We start from the raw sequence: 18,593 nt of genomic DNA on the forward strand, positions 1-18,593 counted from the left end.
ATCTCGACTATACCGCAGCGCGCAAACTAGCATCGGGGGTAACACTACAAGAGCCAGGGAAAAATGGAGCACTGCGCTGGGGGACATCCTCACGGAGGAGGAGTGGGAGGCTTCCTGCATGCTAACGGGGATGCTGACACCAAATGGAAATCTTAGGCTGATCCATTATAAATATCTACATCACATGTACCATACGCCTGAGAGACTACATAGATATGGTCTGAGGGACAACTCCAACTGTACTAGATGCGGACAGGAACACGCAGATTTCATACACTTAGCTTGGCACTGTGATGCGGTAGCGCAATACTGGGATCAGGTGGTACAAACTATCAACACTATCTTGGGGGCTACCTTACCATGTACTGCTAAAGTCTGCCTACTGGGGTTGGTGCCACAATTGAGAGCAAGGCGACGTAAACTGTGTGTGATCGCACTACTGATGGCGAAGAGGAGAATATCCATACATTGGAACAGCAAGCGGAAACCGAAGGTAAAAAACTGGCTAGAGGACTTGACCTATTGCAAAGATACTTTACTCAATTATGAGGAGGACCTACCTATGGGTTCCCGCCCCAGTGGCCTCTGATGATGAAACGTGCTGAGCACACACTTACTACAGGTCATCTGCTATTCTGTGAGATACATGACGGGGCAATGAGGGGGGGAGAATGCTGTGACACAGTGCTTTGAGTTTTAATGGGGGTTATTGTTCTGATGTTATGTCCTTCCCCTAGGTTTCAGGGGTTCTGGCTAAAAAATACAGAAAATGTGAGACTGAACGAGCATGTATACCATACTGTTGCATTGTCGTATAATAAGCCTACACTGACACAGAAAACGCGCCGCCGGACCTCTGGTTGTCGGCTGATGGGCTGTGTATGGATGTCCCTCTGACTCAGTTCTCTGAAAATGTGGACAGCCGGCCTTAACAGGTTGTAGGCGAATTGTATGTACTACCTCTATGACAATGTGCAATAAATGTCTTACACAAAAAAAAAAAAAAAAAAAGGTACAGGAAGAAAAAAAGCAATTTATCCCTCACAAAAAAAGCCTCCGGGAAATGGGGCTAGACTATGCCCTGTTATACCCGGCTAAACTACGAGTCAATCGACGTGGACATTCGCACATATTCACGGACCCCAAGGCATTGCAGCAGGCCATGAAACGCTGGTCAAGGGAACTAAGACTCGAACAATGAAGAGACACCAGAGGCGGAGGGGGGCGGCAGCCGTATGGACAACCAAGACTGAATGTGTTCTGAGAGTGGCGACTTGCTGCGGGACTCTGATGCAGCAACTAGAACTTGAGGCCCATGAGAACACTCCCTATTGAAGATGTCATGAGTAAAGACGTTTCGGACTGAGTTGCGGGCGGAATATACAGATAAGGGCACTGGGGAGCGGGAGCGGGGAGATGTACTTTGGACAATGTGCAACCTGCCCCCTGGGTTCTCCTTTGACCTGTCCTGCATAGGCGCAATTGACCGGGCCTACTTTCATGCACAGGGAGGGGCTCTGAGGACTACTTATGGCGGGATTTGGAACATAGGAACGTTGCTCTAATTCAATACTTTGTGCACGGCGGGGCGGGTGGAAGGCTACAAGAGTGTTATGAGAGTTTTGGCAGAGTTTATATCCCTAGGCTGCCTCTGCCCCCGCGCACTACGCACAGTTGTGAGATTGGTATGTTCGGTTGAAGTGTTGGGGTTGGGGGGTGGGGGGTGGGGGAGGGGTGGGCAGCGGGAAACTGTCGGACCAGGTTGGGGAGGGTCTGGTGTGGGTGGGCGGGGAAGGGGATGGAGGGGGAAGGGTAAAGTTTGCAGAATGTTCGCTGGCTCATCCGGAAAATCTAACGAATGCTTGTGCTCCTGTAATTCAATACTACTGTATTGACTTCCATTGCCTCAGATGTCTAGTGCTCCGGTGACGGAATCAGAAAATCCTTTCAACACCCTTCGAGCTTTGACCTGGAATGTCAGAGGCTTGAATGACCATAGGAAGTTGAGGAAAGTGCTCCATTACTAACAGAGACACCACATAGACCTGGCTCTCATACAGGAAACCCATTTACCACTCACAAGCACAATGCTGCAACACAGAGGTCTGGTGGGGAACACCAATGTGGCAGGGTTCACCACACACTCTAGGGGAGTTCTGACATGGGTTAATCCACGCTCTAATCTAGATTTACAACTGGTTCAGGCTGATACTGAGGGTCGTTTTTTAATAACAAGATGCATAGGGAAGGGCCATGACTTGATTGTAGTTAATGTGTTCGGCCTGAATTACGACTCCCCAGTTTTTTATGAACAGCTGGCTCGGAGCTGCAGAGAATATTCTTCAGCGCACATGCTCTGGGGGGGGGGGGGGGGGGGGAGATTTCAACTTGGTGCTAGACACGGAACTAGATAGGTCCTCTGGGCCCCAACGCAGGCCAGCTGCGGCTGCTATGGCTCTCCAGGCTGAGCTGCTGACACTGGACTTGGTTGATGTATGGAGAAGTAGGAACCCTTGCAGGGGGGGGGTACACTCACTACTCGTCATTTCACAACATACATACCAGGATCGATTATTGGTTGGCCTCCTATCCCATCACTAGCCAAATCTTGTCATGCACTATACTTGCGCGCACTTTGTCTGATCACTCGCCGGTAATGCTGGTTATGGAGACGCCGATACGCAGGGTCCCCCCGTTTACATGGCGCTTCCCCCTGTATGCGCTGTTAGACGATGCTTTTAGAGGGGAACTGGCAGAAGAAATAGATCTCTTTTTTGAGAAAAATATAGGCTCTGTGGATACCTTCAACACAGTCTGGGAGGCGTTCAAGGTCTTCATCCGGGGGATTGCTATGTCCAAACATTCTAGTGTCTTGAAGGCCATACGACAGCGACTGCGCTCCCTGGAGTCTCAATTAGCCGACCTGGAGAAACAACACTTGAATAATCCAGACCCCTCTGTAGCAGATAGAATCCGATCCCTTATCTCAGAATACAACGAGGAGGCGGATAGGGAGGTAGGTTATATGGGGAAATATGCCACGGCAAGGACCTATGGTGAGAGCGAGCGCCCTAGCTCACTATTAGCCAGAATATTGCGCAATACCAGGAGAGCCCCTAAATTGACTGAACTTGTTACCTCGTGTTTGAGCATTGTCACGGCGGATGAGGAGATCATGACGGAATTCCGTGACTACTACTCCAATTTATACACTGCAAAAACGGAAAACTTAAAATCGGATATGGACGACTACCTGGAACACATACAGATGCAGTTCCTGGCCCAATCAGACAGGGAGTTCCTAATGTCCCCTATACGGGCAGACGAGATCTCTGACGCATTAGCTAGCATTCGCTCCCATAGCGCCCCTGGGATAGACGGTTTGACGATAGGGTTCTACAAGACATTTAAGGATAAACTTATTCCCCACCTGTCTTCTTTATTTGATGAGATCTGCGAGGATGGCAGCATGCCAAAAACTATGAGGGAGGCCTTATTGGTTACCATCTTGAAACCTGGCAGACCCTCTAATATCTGCAGCTCGTATAGACCACTATCCTTATTGAACGTGGACGCCAAACTCTATGCCAAAGTTTTGGCCACTCGACTATCTCTTATCGCACCTGAAATAGTGGCCCCGGAACAGTCTGGCTTTGTGGCTGGAAGGAACTTAACCTATAACATACGCAGTGTTGGGCACCTTACAGCATGTGAGGCAGGACGCGAAGGCTGTTGCTATCTTTTTGGATATGGAGAAGGCCTTCGACTCCGTAGAGTGGCCATTCATGCTTAGGGTCCTGCGCAGGCTGGGATTGGGGGAGCCGTTCCTGCAGATGGTTGGAGCTCTGTATTGGAGACCTATTGCTAGGGTGCGCCTAGGAGACCGCTTTTCGGATCCTTTTAACATCAGTAGAGGCACGAGACAGGGCTGCCCACTGTCCCCGTTGCTTTACGCCCTCGTCGCTGAGCCACTGGCATGCGCGTTACGAGAGTATCACTGGCACCGGGGGGTCAGTTTCCCGACATACAAAATAGTCATCTCGACATATGCAGATGACACGCTACTCTATGTGCGGAACCTGGAGACAAACGTCTCCCCAGTTCTACGGGAGGTGGTGCGATTCGGGGCTCTCTCTGGCCTCAAGATAAACTGGGAGAAATCAGTTGTGTTCCCGTTGACTCTGGTGACTAACCATTTTGGCATGGAATATCCTCTGCACTGGTCGACAGACCCGGTGAGATACCTTGGCATCATTATTCACACGAATGCGGAGGTACTGTTCCGCGAGAACTATGGTGTTGCCTTCAGTAAGTGTGAGGATGATGTGGAAAAGTGGTGCAAACTCCCTCTCTCCCTGATGGGCCGTATAGCTATCATGAAGATGGTGATTCTACCGCGATTTTTTTTCCTGTTCAATACTCTGCCCATTATACTCTCGAAAGCCTTCTTTGGGAACTTAACGAAACTGATGGTTAGATTGGCCTAGGGTGGTCGGCAACCAAGGGTCAAGTGGAGCACACTCACGCTTCCGTATGAGCTCGGGGGCCTTGGCGCGCCTGATCTTGAGCGATACTATAGGGTGGCTCAGGCCGCCCATTTGCATATGTGGATTCATGGTGAGAGGAACATCCCACATGTGCGGATGGAAGAACTCTTTGCGGACCCTCTTCCACTCCCCGCCACGGTCTGCACTCCCGCAGAATCGGAGTGCTGTACTCGATTACGGCTACAAAGCATGCCTGGAACTCGTTGCTGAAGGCCAGGGGAGGCGAGTTGATTTACTCCCCCTTAATGTCGGTGGAGTGGATGCAGTGGCTATCTCCTATCGAAGAGAAGGGTGTTGTCCGGGCCTTGCACGAGCTAGGGATTAAGACTGCGGGTGCGATGTTTGCAGAAGGGAAAGTTAAAACATGGGACCAGATAGCCCAGGGAGTAGATCGCCCAACGCTGCTACAGCGGTTCCAGTTTCACAGAGTCCGAAGTGCCCTGATGGACGTTCTGGGCCCAGACTTGGATGAGCCGCCAGACATACCGGAACTTTCCCATGTCATAGACACTGCATCTTCACAACATATGACAGGGCACTTATACAAGGCCATTACCCCGCATAGGGCGCAGGAACCCTCTAAGGCCCGCCTCGCCTGGCAGAGTGACTTGGAAATCACGATAGATGACCCTATGTGGAAATATTGTTGCATTAACACCAGAAAGCTGTCCCTGAATGGACGCCACAGGTTGATCCATTTTAAATTCTTGCAGAGGGTGTACTACACCCCAGAGCGGCTACACCGTTATGGCCTTCGGCAATCCCCCGAGTGCGAGCGTTGCCATGCGCCTGTGGCTGATTTCCTCCACCTGGCGTGGGGATGTCGCAGGATATACGAGTTCTGGGGAGCAGTAATAGCAGAGCTGATCGAGATACTGAATAATGAGCTTCCTGTTGACCAGGCCTTAGCACTGCTGGGCTATTCAAAGGCGATACCGGTGGCATACAGGCGATTGACAGACATGGGCCTACTATTGGCAAGACTTACAGTAGCACAGTGCTGGATGAGGGGTCCGACACCAACAAAGAAGCAGTGGGCCAGAGACATGGTATTCTGCTGCACACAAACTGAACACTACAGCGAGCTTCTTCCCCCCACCAGTCACCCCAAAAACTTCTGGGGTCTATATAACACCTTTAGACACACCAGAGAAGACATTGCCGATACACAGAAGGAAGGGGTGGAGGGCACGCAGTGATTTACACATTGGTGAAGGCTCTTCATGGCGGTATAGTGTGAGACGTTAGATGGGGACCTGTTGGGAGTAAGCGGTGGCTGGGTGGAGTATTGATACCTGGCCACACCGTAGTAGGATGTCAGCTGTGGCATACACAGGTCATTCACCGGGGGAGCACTGAGCACACACTGCACACTCTGGGGTGGGTATACTCAGGGCGGGGAGTCACGAGCATTAGAGCACCACGTAGAGTAGCTTTTTGCAGCATGAAGGTCAGCGAACTGGTTGCATAGTTGGGGGGGGGGGGATTTCAGGGGGTTTTGTATATAGGGGGGGGGGGGTTTGCACTAGGAGAGGGGGGGGGTTTCTTTCAATATAAAATGCACCTTCATTTCTTACTTCTGAGGATAAGGCTTACACGGACCTACTGTACCATTTATGTGGACTTATGCATGATGATCTGCCATGGGTCCAGCTGTTCCTTGCGGTCAAAATATCTCCTCTTAAGAACCTTAGCGCCGCCGTACCCCAGGGTTGACAGCACATGGCTGTGTATTACTAGACACATGATTGCTGAATGTATATGTTATGTTGCATAGCCGGCCCGGAGGGGTTGTAGGCTGCAAGCCGTGTATGTACCCGTTTGCATTAATAAAGGTGTTTAAAAAGAAAAACATTTTAAAAAAAGAAGAAGAACTGCCAGTTCTTGGTGATAGTTCTTAGTGACGTCTTATGTCCAACCTTACATCAAACACGGCACCTTCCAGGTATAAATATACCGGCATTTGCCTTAAGCAACACACAGTGGTTTGGAGCAGAGCGGCTATCTACTTACCCAAAGCCCAGCTGATGCGAGTGCTGAAGGAAGCTGACCCTCCCATTTGACGCACTGAGAGAGAGACGCTGTCTTTTCTCCTGCCGAGAAATCCAGCTCCAGTGTTTCCAGTCACCCTCGCGGGTTGCTGGGAGATCGAGTCTTGAGAACGAGATACAAGACCTCCTTCATTCTAAAACCAAGGTACGGAGCCGATTAGATCCTTAGAGAATTCTTGATTCAGATTATTGGCAAAACTAACTTAACTTAAACTGCATCTCACTTACTCCTTCCCACGCACTAGGCTTAGGTTAGGTTCACCGGGGTAGGCGATTTTAGAAGCACCAGTTGAGTATGTTTAGTCAACTTTTATCATTGTATGTAATTTTATATATTTTATCAGTTTTAACTATCATATGGCTCAGAAACCATATAAATGCTTTTAAAGTATTATTTCATAATACTCCTTTTACTGAACGCACTTTACTTTATGATAAGTAATGCAATTGTGGCAATTCACTTCTCTTGCATGAGAAGTGAGACTGTTCAATAAATAACACCTTTTATTGAAAACGCCCATCTCTCAATTTCTCTGCACTCTTGTGAAACTAAGCATGCACGATTGACTGAGTGAAATAGCTATCTATTGTTTTCACACGACTCTGGAGATATACTCCTTATTTTGGAGGGAGCAAAGTTGTCATGTTTATGCGGTTGTCAGAAACTAATCCCTTCTTGTTTAATCAGGAAAGTTAACTCCTTCCTGTTCATTCGAGAACGTTTCTAGTGACCTCTGAGCTAGCAGGCATACCTAATTAAGTCTAACATATTCAGTAGAGACCTAGTCGATCTCAGTCCTACATCTAAACTACTGTTTATGTTATTCCAATGCGCAGAGCTTATTGGGAATATAGGAACTACACTACAGTCTGTTGGAAGTTTTGAAATGCAGATAAACTGTATTTTATGTGGATAACTCAGTCGGTTGCTGCCTTTGTCTCAGAGCTTATTGTGTTACTTGCAGTTCAGAAGCAACGATCCTATCACATGACAGTGACTTATGGACTGTCAAAGATCTGCATGCAAACCTGAATGGTATAGTTATAACTTAGCTTTTTTTGTGTTGTGATAAAGTCAGAACTTCTCCAGTCTCATTATTCTAATGTTACTAAAAAGAGTTTGTTTGGGCAGATATACATTTTTATCAGTAAAGCCAACCCCCTACCACTGGGGTATGCTTTAATTCAGAGATTGTGCTTCTACAGACTAAACGTTCTTAAAATATACTGCCCACCAGTATGGATGACATGTGAACCCTATTCCTTGTAATCCTCATTGGTTTATGTGACATTCCCTGTAGACTGATTTACGTACTTGTATGATTCATTATCTCTGTAAAATGTGTGCGTGATGTTAAGTAACGCGACCCCCTACACTACGAGTAGCACTATACAACAAATGAAATGCATATGACAGAGGGGCTACGGAGAGATGAGGGGCACTGTTGGAGGGTGGCAATGAGGGAATCCGAGGAAGAAGTCATTGGGGGAGGGGTTATGGAGAATGATGGGCACTGGTGAGGGAGTCTGAGGAGGAGGTCAAGAGGGGAGGGGCTACAGAGAGATGAGGGGCACTGGTGAGGGAGTCTGAGGAGGAGGTCAAGAGGGGGAGGGGTTACAGAGAGATGAGGGGCACTGATGAGGGAGTCTGAGGAGGAAGTCAAGAGGGGAGGGGCTGCAGAGAGATGAGTGGCACTGGTGGAGGGAAGCAGTGAGAGAATCCAAGAGGAAGTCATTGGGGGAGGGGCTACGGAGAGATGAAGGGCACTGGTGGAGGGTGGTAGTAAGGGATTCCGAGGAAGAGGTCAAGAGGGAGAGCCCAAAAAGTGTCACTTGCCTGATACTCCCACCTCAGAAACCTCCTCTTCCCAAGGGACATTACATGGAAAAAACGGGGTAACATTAAGAAAGATTTAGATATGAAAGAATGCGTTTTACTGGTCCTTTTAAAACTAAGAAGTGAAAGGAGGGCCCAGAAGGAGGCTTGGCTCGACATATGTGACAAATCGGGCATGCAGTGGCCCACCCGAATGCACCCTTGGCCCACCCAAATAAAAATTCTGGGAGCCAGGCCTGCGAGGAACTAGCTGGTTAGATGTAACATTGCTAAATTAGATGTTTAGTAATAACTGACCTTAAAGTGTTAAGCTATAAAGCTGACCTGGGCTTTAGCTGTAGGGTCTTCCTTGGTAGTACCATGTCACTGCAGCATGCATGCTGGGAAACCTCGGACTCAACATTCGCTTTCCGTTGTTATTTAGTTGGTGATAAGTAAGGGTTCAAAAGAACACCTCCCAGTCACATGTTATTAAAACTGCAGGTGATCAATTGGGCTCCTCTCGCACTTTTCTAGTAGTCAAGCCTCAAGGAAACATACACTTAAAAAAAGAACGTACGCCCGTACCCCTTTTCACAATGGGTGGGACCGTGGGAGCAAGGATCTCTTGCGTACAGATGTAAAAGAATACAGATTATAAACAGCAAAAGATTTGAAGATGGTGAGTGAGAAAGACGTGTCGCCTCAACTGTAGGTAAACAGCAGACGTCAAGCATATACTTGTCCTGCCACCCTTGTCTGCCAAGGATATTAAACATCAACTGACCTTACAAGATCTCGTTCTGTGGATCTGTTGCAACTTGCACTAATCTCCTCCAACAGCTAGGTCCTCTGTTTAAGTTGACTATTCTCTAGCGCCACAATTCTATTGCTGCGCTTTACAAATCTCTATGTCAACATAACTGAAGAGGTTGAATTTGTGTACATGGTGTATTAAACTCAAAGGGAAGCTCTTTCCATACACAAACCATCAATTATGAAAATATATCGTGCATTCGACAGAGAATTAATGCTTCGAGGTTTTTTTCCGGCATATTTAGTCAATTCTCTAGTTGATTTCCTCAACAATTCAATATAAAGCTGATAAGCGATACATTTGTCTCACAAACTTAAATCACTTGTCAAGACCTGTAAAACCAAAAAAATACGGCAGTAGGCTCCTGCCAAATGTTGGCAAAGCAACTTGAATATGAGAGGCTTCTTAAGGGAATTACCGTACCTATTAAAAGGTGGAGTATGCGGAGTCTCGAAAATGAGAATCGGTCTGAAGACGTATTAACTCGTGCCTGGAGCAAAGGCTGTTGATCAATTACATTAATTGTATTTACTGGAAACAGACGGCTGAAACTCTAGTGCTGGTAGTAGCTCCCTCCCATTTAGGACACAAACACTGCAACGTTTTACTTTGTTTAACTCTCCTCAGGTTCCCTGGGGAGGAAGAGCGCCTGTACTCTAGCTACACTTTATGTGGGGGGGAAGCATATCGAATAAATGACTCTTCAGACATCACGAGCACACCGTCCTTTTCACACAATTTCCTCCACCGTTCTGAAAGGAGGAACAAACAGCAGCTCGTGTCCAGCGCCGTAATGTTCACCCGTTAAAGATTTAACAGCAGCAGCGATGATAGTGTTGCAAAGATACGACCATATTCCCTTACCGTGAGCTCGTACGTACACACACATAACGGGACACAGTGGCCAGGTGCCTTTTTCTGACGGACGCCGTCCGCGGTCCGCCTCAGCCTGCCAGCAGCAATCCTGACTCAAAGTACGGCCCCTCCGGGTGGCTCGCATAAGACTCCGCCCTCTTCTTCCTAATGCTGCTATGTCTAATCTCACACTCACCGTCTCCCCTGAAAGCTCCTCCTCCCTGTACCGCCCACCTCATCTCAACCGAGCTGTCATGCCCTCCGCAGACCGCAGCCGCTGTTCTGCCTCTGGCTTGCTTCAAAGTCTCGTTTTCCTTTCTTAACTTCTCTCGCCTATTTCCTCATCTCCCTACTCTAGCCCAACCCCTCTGCCTCTGTCCCCTTTCACCGTTACCTGCGCCCCCTCGCCTGCACCCAGTGCGCTTGCGCCGTATAATTTGAGTGTGATAACAACTGTACCGCAGCCCCAGTCCCGAATGTGGGTACGACTTCGCTTGGGTAAATAACTTCGCAGATCTAAAATTGCGATATTTATCAGCCTTAAAAAATTTCGAAGGAGGCACAAAAGGCGAGTTAGTTGCAAGGGACTTGCTTGCTGCCTGATACTTGAGTTTACTCCGGGTCAGTCGGGGATAACTAAAGATACAAGAAATCCAAAACAAAACCGACACAGCATAACATGGCTGCTTTGGGATGAAGTCTCCCTTTAAGTTTTGTACTATTTGTCTGTTTTCTATGTCGCTTACCATGAGGCTGAATAAAGCACATAGGCAATTATGCTTATTATAAAGCTTATAAAGGGACAAACCCTTCCATTAGTTATCACATTTAAACAAGCACTGAAAATGCAATAGGTCTCGCCTTTGATTAAGTTAAAGCCATTTACTTTGCTAATGGTATTGTAAAGCAAAGCAAATGGTTTTAACTTAATGAAAGGCGAGACCTATTGCATTTTTAATGCTTGTTAAATATGAGTGTGTCTTCTTCACATCAACATCAGTCTTGCAGCGGCATTCTGTAATAGCTGAACCCCTTCGCTGCTGATGACGAGCTCAGCTCGTCATTCGCCACGGTGGTCGTGTGCTGATGACGAGCTGAGCTCGTCATGTAACATTGGTGTTTACATTTTGCCGCACAGCGGAAAAATAACCACCGCAGCGATGCGGTTAAGATGTTAAATAAGATGTGTCAGTGCCCTTACCCGAAAGGTCTTACCGTAGACCATCTGTGAGATGATGAGAGCTTGGATCATGTCTCCTCTTGCTGATTTAGAGATGAAAGAGAGAATTTTTTTATTACATTAAGCAGGTGAGCGAGCAGGAAAGAGTGAGGAAATGAGTGAGGATATTAGGGAGATCTAAAAAAATGATTACAATTTGTTCCTTTCAGATATTACAACGCATATGGAAAAAGTCGATTGCCACCCGCCGAATATGGCCAATGAGTCAATTTCTGTTTTACAGTATGCTGATGGCATCGTTTTGCTGAGCCAAACAAAGATCAATAAATAACCTAGTAACCTACCTGGATCAGAAAAAATTGGAGCTAAACAAAAAAAAAACTAAAATTGTTCGTTTAGTGGATTCCAAAACAACCAAGTTTAAATGGTCGGTGAAAGGGGCAATCGTGAAAGAGCAAGGCTTCTTCAAATATCTTGGCGTAACAATAGGGCAGGGCGCAACACATAAGGAACATAAATTGACCATAAAAGCTAAAGCTCAATCATTAATTTATGCATACAGACTATTACGCAAAAAACTGGACTGTCCGAACTATTCACATCTGTTAAAAGTGATGGCCGCACAAATTCAGCCCAGCCTGTCATATGGTCTAGTCTCCTGGTGCGGAAAGGAAGCTGATTTATTAAATGAACTTCAGACAAGGATTTATAAGGCTGTCTTTGACTTGCCAAAGTCTGCCTCCCCAGCTCAGGTACGGCTGGAATTCGGCCTCCAGAATCAGAAATTTTGGGGCATGAGTGGCTTTGTTAAATTATGCCATTAATTCCGCTTTTCTAATCCAGAAACCATGAATAGATTATACTGGGATGAAATCAAGCACCAGATGAACCTCGAAATACCGAACTCCTGGGGAAGTTACCTGAGAATCTCACTGGCTGAGTTGGATTTACAAACAGCATGGGAAAATGGGGTTGATAGAGCAAGCTTCAGTAAAGCTACTAATGATGCAGCTAAAAAGAAATCTCTGCTGGAAGACAAAAAAGTAATTACCAAGCGCAGGTGATGCAGCGCTACTCCAGAAATAATTTCTAAAACCATGTCACCTTTCCCTGAAGTACAAAATCATACATCTTACTCATCAGTGGGGCACATAACACTGCGAGTCACTCATAAATACTTATATCCTACTTCATAGATCAGTGAAATTCAAAGGAGAGCTGCTGTAAAATAGTGGAGTATCTAAACTAAAACTAAATATTTATACTATTTACACCTGCAGTTTAGATGAATTTACCATGGTTTTAATTTTTAACACAACATTTTATTTAGACACACCACCACTGAGATCAATGGATCTGCTAGTAAAAAATTAGGCGTAGGAAAACTCAAGACCAGCTTAATTCTCCATTTATCTAATTTATATTAAGAGCACATTCAGCATGTCTAAAATTTATTCATCTAATTTATTTATTTATTTATTTCAAATACGACATTTTAAAGAATAAGGATTTCTAAATTCAAGCTAGTTAGATTAATTTATTTAAGAAAACTCTGAAATAGACATTTTCATTTATTTAATCAGTCAAGTATTATCAAAAGACAGATAGTTCCAAAATAATCATTTATTCCCATAGCTTCCCTAACTAAACCCCTACTTAAAGTGCATCTCTCTGACAAAGGAAATAGAAAAATTAATCAGAGTCTTACATCTCAGGAAAATCAGCATTCCAGCAGCATCTCTGGAGGAAATCGAAGAGAAGTTTTTTCTTCAATAAAATCAGCACTTTTTATATCCTTTTCACTAGCTCTATCTCTCTGAAAGTGTAACTTTCAGCCTAAATTCGAGTTCTGATTGGACAATTTTTGGGGCGGATGAGCATCATCTCGTCATCACAATATTATTTTTCCTTCCGTCCGCAAATTTCTAATGGGTCCTTTGTTTTGGCCCAAGTCCGGCCTAGTCCTGTTCTCCACTCGCAACTTTGCTATGTGTTCCCACATTCTGAACCATTGTGCTCAGCATTTTGGCAGCCATCTATACTTCCAGGCCACTCCGTCCTTGAACCATAGTCACTCCAGGCACAAGCAGCTCGCATTCAAACTCAGACTTTGCTCGTGCATGCGTACTTCTTTTGTAACCACAATAATCAAGTGACTCTATTTTCATGTAGGCCTCACAAGTCAAAAATGGGAACTATCATAGAAACAAACACAAACGAACATTAATTTTAAGTAATTTAACCCTTCTGTTTACCGCCCCCCTTTCTAAGGTTTTCCCTATTAGTAATTACCTAGCAAATAGCCACATTTAAGCGTAATATACTCGCTTATCCTCGCGTTTTGCCACAATAATACGTAAACAAAAGCACATTTATGGCGCATTCCGTTATCTTAAAGCTGCCCATTAGTTTAGAACATGACAAAATCACAAAATTAGTTAATTATAATTGCGACATAAGCATAATTAGTTTCCCACGTGTGTCTGTGTAGGTGCATCTTTAATTCTAAGTTGATTAGTTACACACATCACTCAATCAGTTCAAGTTATGGTTATGGAAGTGTGACTTTAGAAGGGGTGCACAACATTTTGTTTCTCCACTTTGCTCCATCACTGGCACGGGTGGATCGTCATCAATTCTTAGAGATCCTTAAAGCCACAAGCATATCTATCTGCTCACTTCAGCTTGCAGTTAAAAAAGAGCTTTACAGATTACCGAATGGGTTTGCATGATTCAAAAGACCTGCATCCATCGTGGAAAAAGTCCTTCCAAACCGCGAACTGTCGATTATGTGGTTTTCAAGCAGAATCTTTAACCCACTTATTATGTGTTTGCCCAGCAGTCACAGACCAGAGGAGACAGTATTTAAAATTCATCTTTAATGATCTGAACATTTGTTTGTGCAGGCAAGCGGTGATATGCTGGTTGGAGGGCACTTCCATTATTCGGGCCTGCCAGGGGGTCAAACGCATGACAATGGTCAGAAGACTTTTATGGCAAGCCGATGGGGAGTAAACTAAACAAGTACGATCTGCGCTGCAAGGCCACAGTTGACCCATCACAGTAACAAATGGACTGAATGTAAAATCATTAAGAGACTCTGTTTTGTCGTAGGCTTTTAAAACATGGACTAAAATATTATACTTTTGAAAACTCATGCTCTAGTTTTAAATTGTAGCACCCATTATGATGTCATAGCGTACCGCCTTACTGTTAGACTGTCTTTTTTGCTTTTCATTCAGTAGAGTGGGAGAGACTACAGCAAAACAAGTTGAAGCGCTATTAGGGCTTTGGCTAGGAGAATGATGTTTGTGATCAGGAATCCCAACAAATGTGTTTTTAACATTTTGAATCGAAAGATAAGCACTTGCACTTTTTCAAAACAACTAATGGGATTGCGTTAATGTCTTTTAGTTTTTAGATGTGAATGTAAAAATACTTCTTTTATATGTTTTATTTATATTGGGGGGAATTGTAAAGATATTTTAATTAGTCATACAATAAACTACGACTTGACTTAACTTCACTTAATTACAAGGGTGAGAGGGAGAGAAGAGAAGAAGGAAAAGAAGTAAGGAAAAGAGCTAGTGAAACAGAAAGATGAAGGTGGAATGAAGGAAGAAGTGAAAGATGTAAGGAGGGTGCTGAAACGAGGGAGAAGATGGAGGATAAAGAAGGGATAGAAAGTTAAAAAGGTTGAGGAGAAATGCGATTGAAACAGTAGGAGGGGAGATGAAAGCAGGGCACTGAAGGGGTGGATGGAAGCAAAATCAGAGAGCAGGGAAGAGACAATGAGGTAGAGAAGTATGAAAGAAAAGCAAAGGATTAAGAGAGGAGGCATAAGAAAGAGTACAGTGTCCTGGTCTGTAAAAAGGAAAGAGAGGACAGTGCCTCAAACACACTTATTTGGCTTCCTTGTGCTCTATCAGAGTGAAGATTTGAGTTAGAGGCACGAACCAACGGAAAATCCCCCAATTATTTTTAAGAAGGGACTACATTTGACAGAGAAATTATGAGGTTGGGATTCCTAAACCATAATTTTAATACCACCTGTGTGCTTTTAGTATCAGGCTGTCAGTTAAGCGTTTCCACAAGAAGGTACATTAAGAAAATAAAGATCTGCTCTTCCTCTGGCAGAATCAGTGTGACTGACATCTGTAAATCACACACGCTTGGGCAGTAAGGGAGACTCGGTGGGGGAGGGGTGCAAAACACCACATCTATGTTTAGAACACAATCTCAGAAGCGACCTCTCAAATAGGTGGAGCTTCTAATGGAAAATAAACAGACCCTACCTTCTGCGGCCCCAGATCGATCTGCCTGCACTCACCCGGGCTGGTGGGACTGTTCCTTAAAAGGAGGTGGGGGGTTTGCACTGTTCGAGGCTGCCCCTTTTTATACTAGCATATAGTGTTCTAACCCGAGGCAGAGGGAACCAGTGTACAGTGATCCCCGACAGGGTCTGAAGCACTGGGGGCTCCAAATAAGGGCAGTTGTGAACTGAGGTATGTGTGTGTGTCTGTGGGGTGAGAGCATAATAATTCTACTGAATTGTGGGCTTTTAAGAACTTTGAGTAGTGCACACGTAACTGCTAAAGAGCTGTGGAGCGCTTTATGGCGAACATTTTATTGTAACTGGAGCATTTACACTGGAGGTGTAGAGGATCAGACACTGCTCTGAGGCCCTTAGGGAGACCGAAAGGGGGTGAAAGTCAAATGGAGGGTACCAGCTAGCGCCTGCACGTTTTTCTCCTAGTTGGCAATTCAAAACACCTGGCTGTCAAATAATTTGATCAGAATCACACATTTGGTTACATGAGAACGCCATCAACAGCAGCCAATTCTCATATTCCTAAGGCCAGCAGCTCCGCCACGACTACACACTTCGCATAAGTGGGAGCGAAGCAGCAGGTGCAAAAATTCAACTTAAAAAGCCACCCACGGAGGAGGAGCTTCGTGCGCATCCAAGATGGCCGTGTGAGCTCGGGGCTCCCGAGACCCCCGCCGCCACCGGGAATATCCTGAGTAAAATCCTGTCCCAGTGAATCGGAATTGCGTGGCAGATAGGAGGCGGCATTGAATGAGGGGTTCCGCGGCTGTTCCGACATCGGACTGCAAAGTTGTGGGGTCGGCAAGTTTGGGGCTTACGACCGGAAGGTGACCCAGGTCTTGGGTGTGATCCGACCCGACCCGAGTTGAACAACAATGGGCTTGGGCACCGGAAGTGGCCGGTCCGACCCCTATATTGGTTGCCGGTCGCGGTCGCTTTAGTAGTGACGACCTCCCATGCGAACCCACCCCTGCGCCTGCACACCAGTCGACTATAAAAAAGTGCGACGGCATCGAATGTGGAGGTTCCAGAACGGATAACGATCGAACGAGTAGAGATTGGAGAGACGAAGTCCCCTGGGAGCTGGCCGAGGTCCTGGGGAAGTTCGTGGCCTCGGAGAACAGGCGACCCTGCTCCAGAAGTTGTGATGGCGACCAGACCTGAGACGGAGAAGTCCCAGGTTAAATCTACTTGAGGAGCCTGCCAAGTGCAGTCCAATAAATTGGATCAATATACGATGCCTAAGGGCTCGCCCATAGGGTCTGGTCGGACGCAAGATGGTGGGGCGGATGCTTCTGGTTCCAATCCTGAGCTCACACTACACGATGTACTGGCGGCCATCGATGGTGTTAAAACATCTCTAGGCCAAAAAATGGAATCGCTGGATCATAAGTTGGATACCGTGACCATTGAGGTCAATCTGACCCGGACTGACCTCACTAAGACGAGTGAAAAGGTGAAGTCGCTGGATATTAAGACAGCTAGCCTGACTGATGATGTGACGGAACTTCAGCGGGAGGTGCGGAGCTTGAAGGTAGCTGGAGAGGCTGCGAGTCGCCAGCTGGACGAGTTCGAAGGAAGGGCCCGGAGGAACAACGTACGTCTTACGGGGGTCCCGGAAAAAGCTGAGGGACGGCCCCCGACCTGTTCATTGAGGACATTATTTTGAACCACCTGCAACCTAAAGGCCTGAGTACCTTTTTTACAGTCGAGAGGGTGCACAGAGTTCCTGGCGGTCAGCCGCGCCCGGGCGTCCCTCCTTGACCGTTGATTGTAAGAATCCTCAATTTTAGGGACAGAGATGCGATTTTGCAGGCCTCCAGGTCGAAGGGGCCTTTGAAGTTCAAAAACTCAACTCTTAACTTTTATCCGGATTTCACCCAGAAAGTACAGAGACAGCGGCAAAGCTTTATTGGAGTTAAGCAGCGGCTTCGGGACAAAGGATGCAAGTATGCTATGATGTTCCCATGAAGGACTGGGTTATTTAGAACCCAGCGGTGCCAGGGCACAACACCTGAAACCTTCGTGGGTAACCTGCTCCGGCGTACGAATCACAGAGACACGGGACACTTCCTTCGGCGTCAAAGATTCAAGGGTTTATTTGCTGCAGGGAAACACAGAAATCACGGAAGTACAACAAGTGTAGTTCAGAGCGTCTGCTTCAAATTGGTTCTGCGGATCGCTCCTTTTATACACGATTTTCCCATTGAGTTACATTGAACACAAAAGTTTATGACCCGGTTCCCATAATTATCCCCCAGAGGGGTCGCTTTGGTCACTTTGATACACATAAGGCCCGGAACATAAGTGCGGAAACATTTGGTGGTTCCCAACTGTAAAAACCCATCTTCCCAACATTAGTGCATTCCAATCGGCAATAAAACAGATCAAATTGGGAACAAGAACAGGTGTAGAGGAAGACGGAGACAGTGGGGAGATCGGAAAGGGTGTAAAAGGGAGGTATCGAGAGACACGAGATACAGGCATCAAAGGGACGTGCCTAATGAGATGCACGGCTAAGACAATAAACCAGCACGGCGAGATGAGCCTCGAGCGGGGCCATCTGCCTTACAGTATCATCCCCCTCATCATAAAGACACTTACAAAAGACATGTGTCTTCCGCAAATATCTCGGGAGTCCCAGGGTCGCGAAGCGGACATCGTCCGTTCGCTGGCTACTTGAGGGCAAGAGACAAAATGGATGCCGTATCTAAGATGGAACCCGTGGGTACAGATAGAAATGCCCACGTAACAAACGAACGGTTTAGGTTAGCACAGCGAAACTGCGCACACTTACTAAACTCGTCATTTGCGGTTCATAGATACCGGACTCGACCATATTCGTACGAGTCAAAAACACCACTTACAATTGTCACGGAACCTCAGACGCTCCTTTTGCCCTCATGTAGGTAAGCACTAGTCGGAATCATACTCGATATTCATCAGACCATCGAGATGTTGTTGTAGCATAGCTCTGTCCAACCGAGTTCCCTTGGT

General features: G+C 46.3%; 1 protein-coding gene across 1 annotated transcript in view; it reads right to left on the bottom strand.

Annotated features, from left to right (window-relative positions):
- Nucleotides 1-10,490, bottom strand: part of ATP10D (ATPase phospholipid transporting 10D (putative)) — a 772,711-nt gene extending 762,221 nt beyond the window's left edge. Inside the window, exon 1 of the mRNA XM_086962685.1 lies at nucleotides 10,096-10,490. The gene's annotated coding sequence lies outside the window, so the exon portion shown is untranslated. The remainder of the gene's footprint in view (nucleotides 1-10,095) is intronic.
- Nucleotides 10,491-18,593: the final 8,103 nt, after the last annotated feature.

Source organism: Lissotriton vulgaris, chromosome 3_1, assembly GCF_964263255.1.
Source record: "Lissotriton vulgaris chromosome 3_1, aLisVul1.2, whole genome shotgun sequence".
Taxonomy (NCBI): domain Eukaryota; kingdom Metazoa; phylum Chordata; class Amphibia; order Caudata; family Salamandridae; genus Lissotriton; species Lissotriton vulgaris.